Raw genomic sequence first — 13,689 nt, 5'->3', positions numbered from 1 at the left:
AACAGAGTATTATGTACCAACAGAAACAGTCAGTAAACTGTGCAAAATATTTTTATAACATTTATTTGCCCAAAAGTCTTTTAAAAATATCATAAAATCACTTTCTAATCAGTACATAATATATAGGTCAGTAATACACAGTATTATAATATGACTGTACAGGACTCATGTAATGACTAGATGACAGGTATAACTGTGATCCTACAATCTATACAGCAATGTATGTAGAATATAACCACATGGATGTTATACTATTATAATATATAACCAGTCTCACACCCTTGTACTTCTATAGACCGCGGGCACCGGGCAGTAGTCGTCACTGTCTGATGTATTATTATACAGGGCCCGGATGTAGTCCAGGCTCTAAGATGGCGCGTGAGAGATCATGTAGCCACGCCCCCTGTGCTGTGTAAGTTGCTGTCAGGGGCGGAAATACATCTGTAAGTCCAATAGTGTCTAGGAGACTATGGGAAAATGGCCGCCGCTGTCCTGCACTGAGGACAATAAAGTAATAGAATCTTTTTAATATACTATTTAAGTAAGTAAAAATGTATTGTCCTCAATTCAGGACAGCGGCTGCCATTTTCCCGTAGTCTCCCAGACACACTATCAGTCTTAAAACTAAATCTCCGCCCCATACAACAATTTACACTGCGCAGGGAGCGTGGCTACGCCATCTTAGACCCTGGACTACATCCGGGCCCTGTACAATGCTGAGGTAATATCTCCCTATAATAATATAACAGACAGCGGGAATTACCCCATGTTTATGTGCAGCCTCCCGGCGATAAGGACTTCATACATGCGGCTGAGCTCTCACATCAGCTGCTACATAATCCTCATTGTGCTCTTGCTGCAGTCAGCAGAAGGCTGTTAGTAATAGCAGAGCTGGTTATTATGGCAGAGCTGTGAGAGACTTAATACCCAGACCAGCTACACCCCATACACCACAGAGGGACTCACACACCATGACTAGCCCCCATCCCCCTCCCCCTCCTTCTACCCCCATTACCTCACATCCCTCTACTATCACCTCCTACCCAATCACCCCTCACCAAGTGTCACTAACACATAGCTTGTCTAGTGCTGGAGACTAGCCCCCATCCTCTCCTTCTATCCCCCATTACCTCACATCCCCACTACTATCACCTCCTACCCAACCACCCCTCACCAAGTGTCACTAACACATAGCTTGTCTAGTGCTGGAGACTAGCCCCCATCCTCTCCTTCTACCCCCCATTACCTCACATCGCCCTACTATCACCTCCTACCCAACCACCCCCTCACCAAGTGCCACTAACACATAGCTTGTCTAGTGCTGGAGACTAGCCCCCATCCCCTCCTTCTACCCATACTTGCCAACTTTAAGAGGCAGCTGTCCGCGAGGGGGTCCATCGAGGGGGCGTGGCCTCGCGTGGTGCGCCATTAGGCTCCGCCCCTGTCAATCTTAACCCATTTTGGCCAATCGCAGCAAGTGGCGGCGCCACGATGCCCCGTTTAGCTCCGCCCCCCCCCCCCCCCCCCCGCCATCTTCAACAGCGGCGACTTTGGGATCCGGGATTTTTGCCTGCTCTCTCAGGAGTCCGGGAGAACTCCCAAAAATCCGGAAGTCTCCCGGACATTCCGGGAGAGTAGGCAACTATGCTTCTACCCCCATTACCCCCTATCCCTCCTACTATCACCTCCTACCCAACCACCCCTCTCCAAGTGTCACTAACACATAGCTTGTCTAGTGCTGGAGACTAACCCCCATCCCCGCCTTCTACCCCCATTACCCCACATCCCCCTACTATCACCTACCCAACCACCCCCTCACCAGGTACCACTAACACATAGCTTGTCTAGTGCTGGAGACTAGTCCCCATCCCCCTCCTTCTACCTCCATTACCTCACATCACCCCTACTATCACCTCCTACCCAACCACCCCTCTCCAAGTGCCACTAACACATAGCTTGTCTAGTGCTGGAGACTAGCCCCCATCCCCCTCCTTCTATCCCCATTACCCCACATCCCCCTACTATCACCTACTACCCAACCACCCCCTCACCAAGTGTCACTAACACGTGGCTTGTCTAGTGCTGGAGACTAGCCCCCATCCCCCTCCTTCTACCCCCATTACCCCACATCCCCCTACTATCACCTCCTACCCAACCACCCCCTCACCAAGTGTCACTAACACGTAGCTTGTCTAGTGCTGGAGACTAGCCCCCATCCTCTCCTTCTATCCCCCATTACCTCACATCCCCACTACTATCACCTCCTACCCAACCACCCCTCACCAAGTGTCACTAACACATAGCTTGTCTAGTGCTGGAGACTAGCCCCCATCCCCCTCCTTCTACCCCCCATTACCTCACATCGCCCTACTATCACCTCCTACCCAACCACCCCCTCACCAAGTGCCACTAACACATAGCTTGTCTAGTGCTGGAGACTAGCCCCCATCCCCTCCTTCTACCCATACTTGCCAACTTTAAGAGGCAGCTGTCCGCGAGGGGGTCCATCGAGGGGGCGTGGCCTCGCGTGGTGCGCCGTTAGGCTCCGCCCCTGTCAATCTTAACCCATTTTGGCCAATCGCAGCAAGTGGCGGGGCCACGATGCCCCGTTTAGCTCCGCCCCCCCCCCCCCCCCGCCATCTTCAACAGCGGCGACTTTGGGATCTGGGATTTTTGCCTGCTCTCTCAGGAGTCCGGGAGAACTCCCAAAATTCCGGAAGTCTCCCGGACATTCCGGGAGAGTAGGCAACTATGCTTCTACCCCCATTACCCCCTATCCCTCCTACTATCACCTCCTACCCAACCACCCCTCTCCAAGTGTCACTAACACATAGCTTGTCTAGTGCTGGAGACTAGCCCCCATCCCCGCCTTCTACCCCCATTACCCCACATCCCCCTACTATCACCTACCCAACCACCCCCTCACCAGGTACCACTAACACATAGCTTGTCTAGTGCTGGAGACTAGTCCCCATCCCCCTCCTTCTACCTCCATTACCTCACATCACCCCTACTATCACCTCCTACCCAACCACCCCTCTCCAAGTGCCACTAACACATAGCTTGTCTAGTGCTGGAGACTAGCCCCCATCCCCCTCCTTCTACCTCCGTTACCTCACATCACCCCTACTATCACCTCCTACCCAACCACCCCTCTCCAAGCGTCACTAACACATAGCTTGTCTAGTGCTGGAGACTAGCCCCCATCCCCCTCCTTCTACCCCCATTACCCCACATCCCCCTACTATCACCTCCTACCCAACCACCCATCACCAAGTACCACTAACACATAGCTTGTCTATTGCTGGAGACTAGCCCCCATCCCCTCCTTCTACCCCCATTACCCCACATCCCTCTACTATCACCTCCTACCCAACCACCTCCTCACCAAGTGTCACTAACACATAGCTTGTCTAGTGCTGGAGAGGGGTATATTTTACTAAACTGCGGTTTTGAAAAATGGAAATGTTGTTTATAGTTTATTTTGTGGAATGTACTAAATAAATGGTTACTGGAATCTGATTGGTTGCTATAGGCAACATCTCCACTTTTACAAACTTGCACTTTAGTAAATATACCACCAGGAGTCCTTCCTACAGTCAAGCAAATAGACACCATTTGTTAGCATTATACTCTTTAGTATACACATATAACATATTTATCATCATCTCTTTATTTATATAGCGCCACTAATTCCGCAGCGCAGTACAGAGACTCATCCACATCAGTGTAACCCACAACGTCTCAGTCTCCCTCCAGCTCTCACAGGCAGGGTCCTCTCATCCTCATGTCTGTCTCCCTCGTATGATCTTGTTGTTATGTCTTAATATGAATATGAAGACCCTTGTTACATTGTCTCCAGAGGCGTTCTTTATAGTTACAAAGCTCTTTCAAGGAACCTTCCACCTAACTCTGTGGTTGTCCGGACGGATTCACTGGTGCGCACCAATATTCAAGTTTCGTTTTGACCGCCTAGCCGCTCAGACGGCGGACTTACATTTTCAATCTGGACTGTCGAGGCGGGTAAGCTTGACCCCTTTATCTATGGCTGGATTCATTCTATTTTGGCTACATTAAGATATGCAAGACGGATATACTTTTTATATTTGCAATTTACCGCTGCCATATGAATGCGATATAACCAACATTAAAGAGGTGTATAATTAATCACCCCCATCGCTTTATTCAGTATGTGGCAAGTTGTCATCTGAAGCTATGTTGTGATTTGACATTACGGAGCCTTTGTATACATCTTTTGTCTAACATTTTTTATCCAATTGTTCTAGGACATTTCTTGGAAATTTTGGAAGTTCTGTGGAATATAAAACACATTTTGTGTTGTTTTTTTCTAAGGGTCATTGAGCCTGTGCACTGGATCATGTGTTATATTGGTACATGTATTAAATTGTTTTAACCATCTGTATACTTAGTAAATATCAATTTATATCCATTATTGGTTTGGTCTTATTACCATACTGTATCTCTCTTTATTAAGGACATCTTATGCGCAATCTGCTTTTCTGTTTCTGTATTTATTTAGAGGATTTGCACTTCCTCTGTTTGATTTGCTGCACTTGATGTCCTATCTATATTCATTTGTTTGTTTTATTGCCTATTAGCGCCGGAGACCCTTTAGTATTTTATGAATCCTCCTCTACCTGATGTTTTCAATCCTAGCTCGAGACCATCCATGGAAACGTTATTCCGTTTAATTGTATTCATGTCACTGTTATTATCTGTGTCAGTCATAATACTTATTGTAGTCATGTTTGTCACATCTGTAAGATGACTGCCCGGCACTACGGAATCTGTGGCCCCTTATAAATAAATGATTATGATGATGATGATCACTTGTATAGTATGATCTGTAAGTCATGAACCAGTAGGTCCAGAACTGTTGCCCTAATCCTAGCAATGTAAGGAGCCGCTCCTACTCTTTATGTAGGATCTCCTACAGGGCTTTCACACTTCATATACCCTAATACACTGTATTACACTGTGTGCACGTTATGACTGACAGTCTTTCCTACATGATATCAGACCTGAGCAGGTCCAAGTCCTCTGCTCACATCTGCAGCGACCTACCTGTCCTTACCATAGACACCTATGGAGTCCTTTAGATACTGCCCCCCACCATACACAGACATCTACATCATCAGGATCCCCTCCCATAACTCCTCCCCTCCATTACTCTTCAGTACAGAGTGTCCTGATCCCCGCCCTCTACCTCTCCCACATGCACCTACCTCCCCCTCCCACACGCACCCACCTCCCCCTCCCACACGCACCCACCTCCCCCTCCCACAAGCTATGTACACACCACCATTCCTACTACACAGTCACTTACACCATTACCCTGATGAAGTCCACAACCAGGATGAAACACATGGGATTTTGAAGACCCCCACAACCAGCAGCATTGTGTCACCCAGCTCCTGCCCTCCCCATTACTTCAGGAGCTCTGCTGAGCGCAGCCACTCGGCAGCAGATTCCCTGGGCAGGTTACACAGCTCAGCCCACAGACACAGGCTCACCCCATGTGACCTGTACTATAGCTGCCCCCACACTACCTAGTCACACGTACCTAACCATTATACATTGTGCCCTATTACTGGTACTATCACCATTTTATTGTTCTCCTGCTGGGTAAATATCTCCCATTATCCACCACATTTGCAGAACACGTCTCCCTGATCTTCAGCTGCTCTTGTAACATAGAATAATAAATATCAGAACTTCCATCTTTTTGGGGGGGTCCAAAATACGACCCACATTCTGTGACTCATCTGCTTCTTCAACAGGACAAACTACTTCAGGACTTATCCACGGAACAAGTGCACCAATACCCAACAAGAGGAATATAACCAAGTATCCACTTCACTCTGAAGGAACACCAAAAATTATCCTTTCCGGGAACATCCACCGAACTAAGAACAGGAAGAGAAAGGACCAAACAAAAGGAACATCTCCCAATAACATCATCACTCTATTAAGAAGTAAGTGACAAACACATACAACACCTCACCACCTATAGATCCCACCAGGTCACACCACACCACCTGAGATCGCACCAGGTCACACCACACCACCTATAGATCCCATCAGGTCACACCACACCACCTGAGATCCCACCAGGTCATACCACACCACTTATAGATCCCACCAGGTTACACCACACCACCTATAGATCCCACCAGGTTACACTAAACCACCTATAGATTCCACCAGGGTACACCACACCACTTATAGATCCCACCGGATTACACCACACCACCTATAGATCCCACCAGGTTACACCACACCACCTATAGATCCCACCAGGGTACACCACACCACCTATAGATCAGATCTGATCTAAAGGAAGAGGTAAGGTATACCAGCCCAGGTGTACCAGCAAAGGGGTGCCCCTAGCAGGGAGAGTTACACAGAAGGAAGTGGTTCTAGGTGCCGTTGTAGGAGCCTAGTGGTGGCAGCAGGCTCCTCCTATTGCGAAAGGAGGGGCGTATTTGGGATAACGTTTGGGAACGGTGGCAAAGTAAGCTCAGTCGGTTCCCAGCAACAACAGACACGGTGGCATTGGTGGTCCATCCTGTCACAACCTCATTTTAAGGGTATATGCATGTGTTTAAAAATAACTATTTAAGCATCATTGTAAGATAAAAATAATACCACAAATTTATACAGATTGCTGATCTAAACATCTTAAGTACAATGAACTTTGGTAATACCAGTGTGCCTAAAGAAATTATTTATTTTCTACCTACATTTCAAACAAAATAAACCACACAATCTCCACAATGACACTTGTCTGACTTGCAGAAAGAAAAAAGGCACTTTGCCATAAATGTATTACAAAAAACTTTATTTATTTATTTTTTTTGGCCGTGGGCTCAGGTGTCTTTGCCCGGCTTGTGGATGCCCGTCTTCCACCACTAATACGGTCTCTACTACGCACTGGAGTAGTGGGTAATGACAGGCTGAGGTAGTGCTGACGGAGCTGCCAACTGATGGTGAGGGCACTGTGACAATAATTGGCCACACACACACTAAATTCTCAAAAAGTTCTCAAACAGCCCCAGTTAGATTGGTTAGTCCTGTGTTTAATTGGATAAGGCTGGAATGGATCCTTTCCAAGGAGGTAGACATCCTTTGTTGGGAGTCTTGTATATTTCGCAAACATCAAAAGCCTTTTGATAGCTGGTGCTAAATACCTCTCAGGTCCTGGGGGAATGCCACTAAATTTTCTTGCACTCTACTAAAATGCTGAATTGATTCAGCCAAATTAGGCTCTGCTGCAGGTTGAGGTTGGCTGGGTGTGGAAGTCGGTAGACTGGGTGTTGGTACAGCCTGCACAGATTCCTCAGCTGCCGGGAATGTAGACACCGTCTCTAAGGTGATATACTGCTCAGTGCCCACGTCTGGTGCCTCTGGTTGTGGTGTGGCCACATTGGCCTCCCTTGTGCCTTGTGATGTTCCTTAGAAAATGGAAAAAATGTTTAATAGCATTTTTTTCTTCCTACTACAACATAGGATTTACCTTCTAAGGAGTGCTCATCCTCCAGGCTACCGACTGCTGGTGCCGTCTGCTTGTGAGGACCCTGTGTGTAGAACATATTGAAAGGTTTGATATTAATATATTTTGCTTGTGCAAAATATTTTCACTATGAAAAGAAAAAACAAAACACATTTAACAATGTACAAGCTTCTGTTTTCAATGTGCAGAACAGTCAAACATTTACATGCTGCAGGATTGCTGTTTGACCACAAAGGATAAACATTTGAACCATTACATATTACTCACCAGCCTTAGGTTTTGACAGAGGTCTGTTTGTGTCCTGCACGTTAATTTTTGGAGGAGCTCAATTGGGATCAGCTGTTTGAACTCCTCCTCATATGAGGTGTATGTCATCACCAGAGCGGGCCCTCCACCAGTCCCTGCAGCTGCTCTTCTCTCCTCTGCCATCTTCTCCTTCAATCTCCCTTCGATGTCTGAGATGCGTTGGCGGCAGTTTTCTATGCTATATTTTATAGGTCCCACCACATTGACAGCATCATGTAATTGTGACCACAGCCGCTTTTAACATGCAAATGTGGTCTTGGCAGTTAGACTCCCAAAATCCACTCATAAACGGGACTAAATTGTGGATGAGCACACAATTTTCCTCAAAATTAAAGGGCACATTGTGCCCAGATTTCGTGTTGCCGTATGAAGACCTACCACTTCCTCCTATCCCATTTCTCTCCTCCTCCCCACTGTCCCTAGCCTCCTCACCTCTCCTACCTCTTCCTCCTCACCTCCTATCCCCTCTCTCTACTCCTCCCCACTGTCCCTAGCCTCCTCACCTCCCCTACCATCTTCCTCCTCACCTCCTATCCCCTCTCTCCTCCTCCCCACAGTTCCTAGCCTCCTCACCTCTCCTACCTCTTCCTCCTCACCTCCTATCCCCTCTCTCTACTCCTCCCCTCCGTCCCTAGCCTCCTCACCTCTCCTACCTCTTCCTCCTTACCTCCTATCCCCTCTCTCCTCCTCCCCACTGTCCCTAGCCTTCTCACCTCTCCTTCCTCTTCCTCCTCACCTCTCCTTCCTCTTCCTCCTCAGCTCCTATACCCTCTCTCCTCCTCCCCACTGTCCCCAGCCTCCTCACCTCTCCTACCTCTTCCTCCTCACCTCCTATCCCCTCTCTCCTCCTCCCCACTGTCCCTAGCCTCCTCACCTCTCCTACCTCTTCCTCCTGACCTCCTATCCCCTCTCTTCTCCTCCCCACTGTCCCTAGCCTCATCACCTCTCCAACCTCTTCCTCCTCACCTCCTATCCCCTCTCTCCTCCTCCCCACTGTTCCTAGCTTCCGCACCTCTCCTACCTCTTCCTCCTCACCTCCTATCCCCTCTCTCCTCCTCCCCACAGTCCCTAGCCTCCTCACCGTCTCTTACCTCTTCCTCCTCACCTCCTATACCCTCTCTCCTCCTCCCCACTGTCCCTAGCCTCCTCACCTCTCCTACCTCTTCCTCCTCATCTCCTATCCCTCTCTCTCCTCCTCCCCACTGTCCCTAGCCTCCTCACCTCTCCTACCTCTTCCTCCTCACCTCCTATCCCCTCTCTACTCCTCCCCTCCGTCCCTAGCCTCCTCACCTCGCCTACCTCTTCCTCCTGACCTCCTATCCCCTCTCTCTCCTCACAGTGCCTAGCCTCCTCACCTCTCCTACCTCTTCCTCTTTACCTCCTATCCCCTCTCTATCCTCCTCCCCACTGTCCCTAGCCTCCTCACCTCTCCTACCTCTTCCTCCTCACCTCCTATACCTTCTCTCCTCCCTACTGTCCCTAGCCTCCTCACCTCTCCTACCTCTTCCTCCTCACCTCCTATACCCTCTCTCCCCCTCCCCACAGTCCTAGCCTCCTCGCCTCTCCTACCTCTTCCTCCTCACCTCCTATACCCTCTCTCCTCCTCCCCACTGTCCCTAGCTTCCTCACCTCTCCTACCTCTTCCTCCTCACCTCCTATCCCTTTCTCTCCTCCTCCCCACTGTCCCTAGCCTCCTCACCTCTCCTACCTCTTCCTCCTTACCTCCTATCCCCTCTCTCCTCCTCTCCACTGTCCCTAGCCTTCTCACCTCTCCTTCCTCTTCCTCCTCACCTCTCCTTCCTCTTCACCTCTCCTTCCTCTTCCTCCTCAGCTCCTATACCCTCTCTCCTCCTCCCCACTGTCCCCAGCCTCCTCACCTCTCCTACCTCTTCCTCCTCACCTCCTATCCCCTCTCTTCTCCTCCCCACTGTCCCTAGCCTCATCACCTCTCCAACCTCTTCCTCCTCACCTCCTATCCCCTCTCTCCTCCTCCCCACTGTTCCTAGCTTCCTCACCTCTCCTACCTCTTCCTCCTGACCTCCTATCCCCTCTCTCCTCCTCCCCACTGTCCCTAGCCTCCTCACCTCTCCAACCTCTTCCTCCTCACCTCCTATCCCCTCTCTCCTCCTCCTCATAGTCCCTAGCCTCCTCACCTCTCCTACCTCTTCCTCCTTACCTCCTATCCCCTCTCTCTCCTCCTCCCCACTGTCCCTAGCCTCCTCACCTCTCCTACCTCTTCCTCCTCACCTCCTATACCCTCTCTCCTCCTCCCCACTGTCCCTAGCCTCCTCACCTCTCCTACCTCTTCCTCCTCACCTATCCCCTCTCTCTCCTCCTCCCCACTGTCCCCAGCCTCCTCACCTCTCCTACCTATTCCTCCTCACCTCCTATCCCCTCTCTCTCCTCCTCCCCACTGTCCCTAGCCTCCTCACCTCTCCTACCTCTTCCTCCTCACCTCCTATACCCTCTCTCCTCCTCCCCACTGTCCCTAGCCTCCTCACCTCTCCTACCTCTTCCTCCTCACCTCCTATCCCCTCTCTCTCCACCTCCCCACTGTCCCTAGCCTCCTCACCTCTCCTACCTCTTCCTCCTCACCTCCTATACCCTCTCTCCTCCTCCCCACTGTCCCTAGCCTCCTCACCTCTCCTACCTCTTCCTCCTCACCTCCTATCCCCCTCTCTCCTCCTCCCCACTATCCCTAGCCTCCTCACCTCTCCTACCTCTTCCTCCTCACCTCCTATTTTCTCTCTCTCCTCCTCCCCTCTGTCCCTAGCTTCCTCACCTCTCCTACCTCTTTTTCCTCACCTCCTATCCCCTCTCTCTCCTCCTCCCCACTGTCCCTAGCCTCCTCACCTCTCCTTCCTCTTCCTCCTCACCTCCTATACCCTCTCTCCTCCTCCCCACTGTCCCTAGCCTCCTCACCTCTCCTACCTCTTCCTCCTGACCTCCCATCCCCTCTCTCCTTCTCCCCACAGTCCCTAGCCTCCTCACCTTTCTTTCCTCTTCCTCCTCACCTCCTATCCCCTCTCTCCTCCTTCCCACTGTCCCTAGCTTCCTCACCACTTCTACCTCTTCCTCCTCACCTCCTATCCCCTCTCTCCTCCTCCCCACAGTCCCTAGCCTCCTCACCTCTCCTTCCTCTTCCTCCTCACCTCCTATACCCTCTCTCCTCCTCCCCACTGTCCCTAGCCTCCTCACCTCTCCTACCTTTTCCTCCTGACCTCCCATCCCCTCTCTCCTTCTCCCCACAGTCCCTAGCCTCCTCACCTTTCTTTCCTCTTCCTCCTATCCCCTCTCTCCTCCTTCCCACTGTCCCTAGCTTCCTCACCTCTTCTACCTCTTCCTCCTCACCTCCTATCCCCTCTCTCCTCCTCTCCACAGTCCCTAGCCTCCTCACCTCTCTTACCTCCTTCTCCTCACCTCCTATCCCCTCTCTCCTCCTCCCCACTGTCCCTAGCCTCCTCACCTCTCCTACCTCTTCCTCCTTACCTCCTATCCCCTCTCTCTCCTCCTCCCCACTGTCCCTAGCCTCCTTACCTCTCCTACTTCTTCCTCCTCACCTCCTATACCCTCTCTCCTCCTCCCCACTGTCCCTAGCCTCCTCAACTCTCCTACCTCTTCCTCCTCACCTCCTATCCCCTCTCTCCTTCTCCCCACAGTCCCTAGCCTCCTCACCTTTCTTACCTCTTCCTCCTCACCTCCTATCCCCTCTCTCCACCTCCCCACTGTCCCTAGCCTCATCACCTCTCCTACCTCTTCCTTCTCACTTCCTATACCCTCTCTCTCCTCCTCCCCACTGTCCCTAGCTTCCTCACCTCTCCTACCTCTTCCTCCTGACCTCCCATCCCCTCTCTCCTTCTCCCCACAGTCCCTAGCCTCCTCACCTTTCTTTCCTCTTCCTCCTCACCTCCTATCCCCTCTCTCCTCCTCCCCACTGTCCCTAGCCTCCTCACCTCTCCTACCTCTTCCTCCTCACCTCCTATCCCCCTCTCTCCTCCTCCCCACTGTCCCTAGCCTCCTCACCTCTCCTACCTCTTCCTCCTCACCTCCTATTCCCTCTCTCTCCTCCTCCCCTCTGTCCCTAGCTTCCTCACCTCTCCTACCTCTTCCTCCTCACCTCCTATCCCCTCTCTCTCCTCCTCCCCACTGTCCCTAGCCTCCTCACCTCTCCCTCCTCTTCCTCCTCACCTCCTATACCCTCTCTCCTCCTACCCACTGTCCCTAGCCTCCTCACCTCTCCTACCTCTTCCTCCTGACCTCCCATCCCCTCTCTCCTTCTCCCCACAGTCCCTAGCCTCCTCACCTTTCTTTCCTCTTCCTCCTCACCTCCTATCCCCTCTCTCCTCCTTCCCACTGTCCCTAGCTTCCTCACCACTTCTACCTCTTCCTCCTCACCTCCTATCCCCTCTCTCCTCCTCCCCACAGTCCCTATCCTCCTCACCTCTCCTTCCTCTTCCTCCTCACCTCCTATACCCTCTCTCCTCCTCCCCACTGTCCCTAGCCTCCTCACCTCTCCTACCTCTTCCTCCTGACCTCCCATCCCCTCTCTCCTTCTCCCCACAGTCCCTAGCCTCCTCACCTTTCTTTCCTCTTCCTCCTCACCTCCTATCCCCTCTCTCCTCCTTCCCACTGTCCCTAGCTTCCTCACCTCTTCTACCTCTTCCTCCTCACCTCCTATCCCCTCTCTCTCCTCCTCCCCACTGTCCCTAGCCTCCTTACCTCTCCTACCTCTTCCTCCTCACCTCCTATACCCTCTCTCCTCCTCCCCACTGTCCCTAGCCTCCTAACCTCTCCTACCTCTTCCTCCTCACCTCCTATACCCTCTCTCCTCCTCCCCACTGTCCCTAGCCTGCTCACCTCTCCTACCTCTTCCTCCTGACCTCCTATCCCCTCTCTCCTTCTCCCCACATTCCCTAGCCTCCTCACCTTTCTTACCTCTTCCTCCTCACCTCCTATCCCCTCTCTCCTCCTCCCCACAGTCCCTAGCCTCCTCACCTCTCTTACCTCTTCCTCCTCACCTCCTATACCCTCTCTCCTCCTCCCCACTGTCCCTAGCCTCATCACCTCTCCTACCTCTTCCTCCTCACTTCCTATACCCTCTCTCTCCTCCTCCCCACTGTCCCTAGCTTCCTCACCTCCTACCTCTTCCTCCTGACCTCCCATCCCCTCTCTCCTTCTCCCCACAGTCCCTAGCCTCCTCACCTTTCTTTCCTCTTCCTCCTCACCTCCTATCACCTCTCTCCTCCTTCCCACTGTCCCTAGCTTCCTCACCTCTTCTACCTCTTCCTCCTCACCTCCTATCCCCTCTCTCCTCCTCTCCACAGTCCCTAGCCTCCTCACCTCTCTTACCTCCTTCTCCTCACCTCCTATCCCCTCTCTCCTCCTCCCCACTGTCCCTAGCCTCCTCACCTCTCCTACCTCTTCCTCCTCACCTCCTATCCCCTCTCTCTCCTCCTCCCCACTGTCCCTAGCCTCCTCACCTCTCCTACTTCTTCCTCCTCACCTCCTATCCCCTCTCTCTACTCCTACCCTCCTCACCTCTCCTACCTCTTCCTCCTCACCTCCTATCCCCTCTCTCCTCCTCACAGTCCCTAGCCTCCTCACCTCTCCTACCTCTTCCTCCTTACCTCCTATCCCCTCTCTCTCCTCCTCCCCACTGTCCCTAGCCTCCTTACCTCTCCTACCTCTTCCTCCTCACCTCCTATACCCTCTCTCCTCCTCCCCACTGTCCATAGCCTCCTCACCTCCCCTACCTCTTCCTCCTCACCTCCTATCCCCTCTCTCCTCCTCCCCACAGTCCCTACCCTCCTCACCTCATATCCCCTCTCTCCCCCTTCCCAACAGTCTCT

At 51.7% G+C, this 13,689-nt stretch overlaps 1 protein-coding gene across 3 annotated transcripts in view; it reads left to right on the top strand.

The window, feature by feature from the left end:
- The first annotated feature begins 634 nt into the window (after nucleotides 1-634).
- Nucleotides 635-13,689, top strand: part of LOC142151404 (uncharacterized) — a 49,699-nt gene continuing 36,644 nt past the window's right edge. For 2 of the 3 annotated variants that reach the window (XM_075207004.1, XM_075207002.1), the window contains exons 1-2: nucleotides 747-4,023; nucleotides 5,802-5,996. The gene's annotated coding sequence lies outside the window, so the exon portion shown is untranslated. Of the gene's footprint in view, nucleotides 722-746; nucleotides 4,024-5,801; nucleotides 5,997-13,689 lie in introns of those variants that run through there. The other variant, XM_075207003.1, reaches the window with a different exon arrangement.

The sequence above is a fragment of the Mixophyes fleayi genome, chromosome 4 (assembly GCF_038048845.1).
Source record: "Mixophyes fleayi isolate aMixFle1 chromosome 4, aMixFle1.hap1, whole genome shotgun sequence".
Classification (NCBI taxonomy): Eukaryota; Metazoa; Chordata; class Amphibia; order Anura; family Limnodynastidae; genus Mixophyes; species Mixophyes fleayi.
This window is presented reverse-complemented; position numbering and strand designations above follow the sequence as displayed.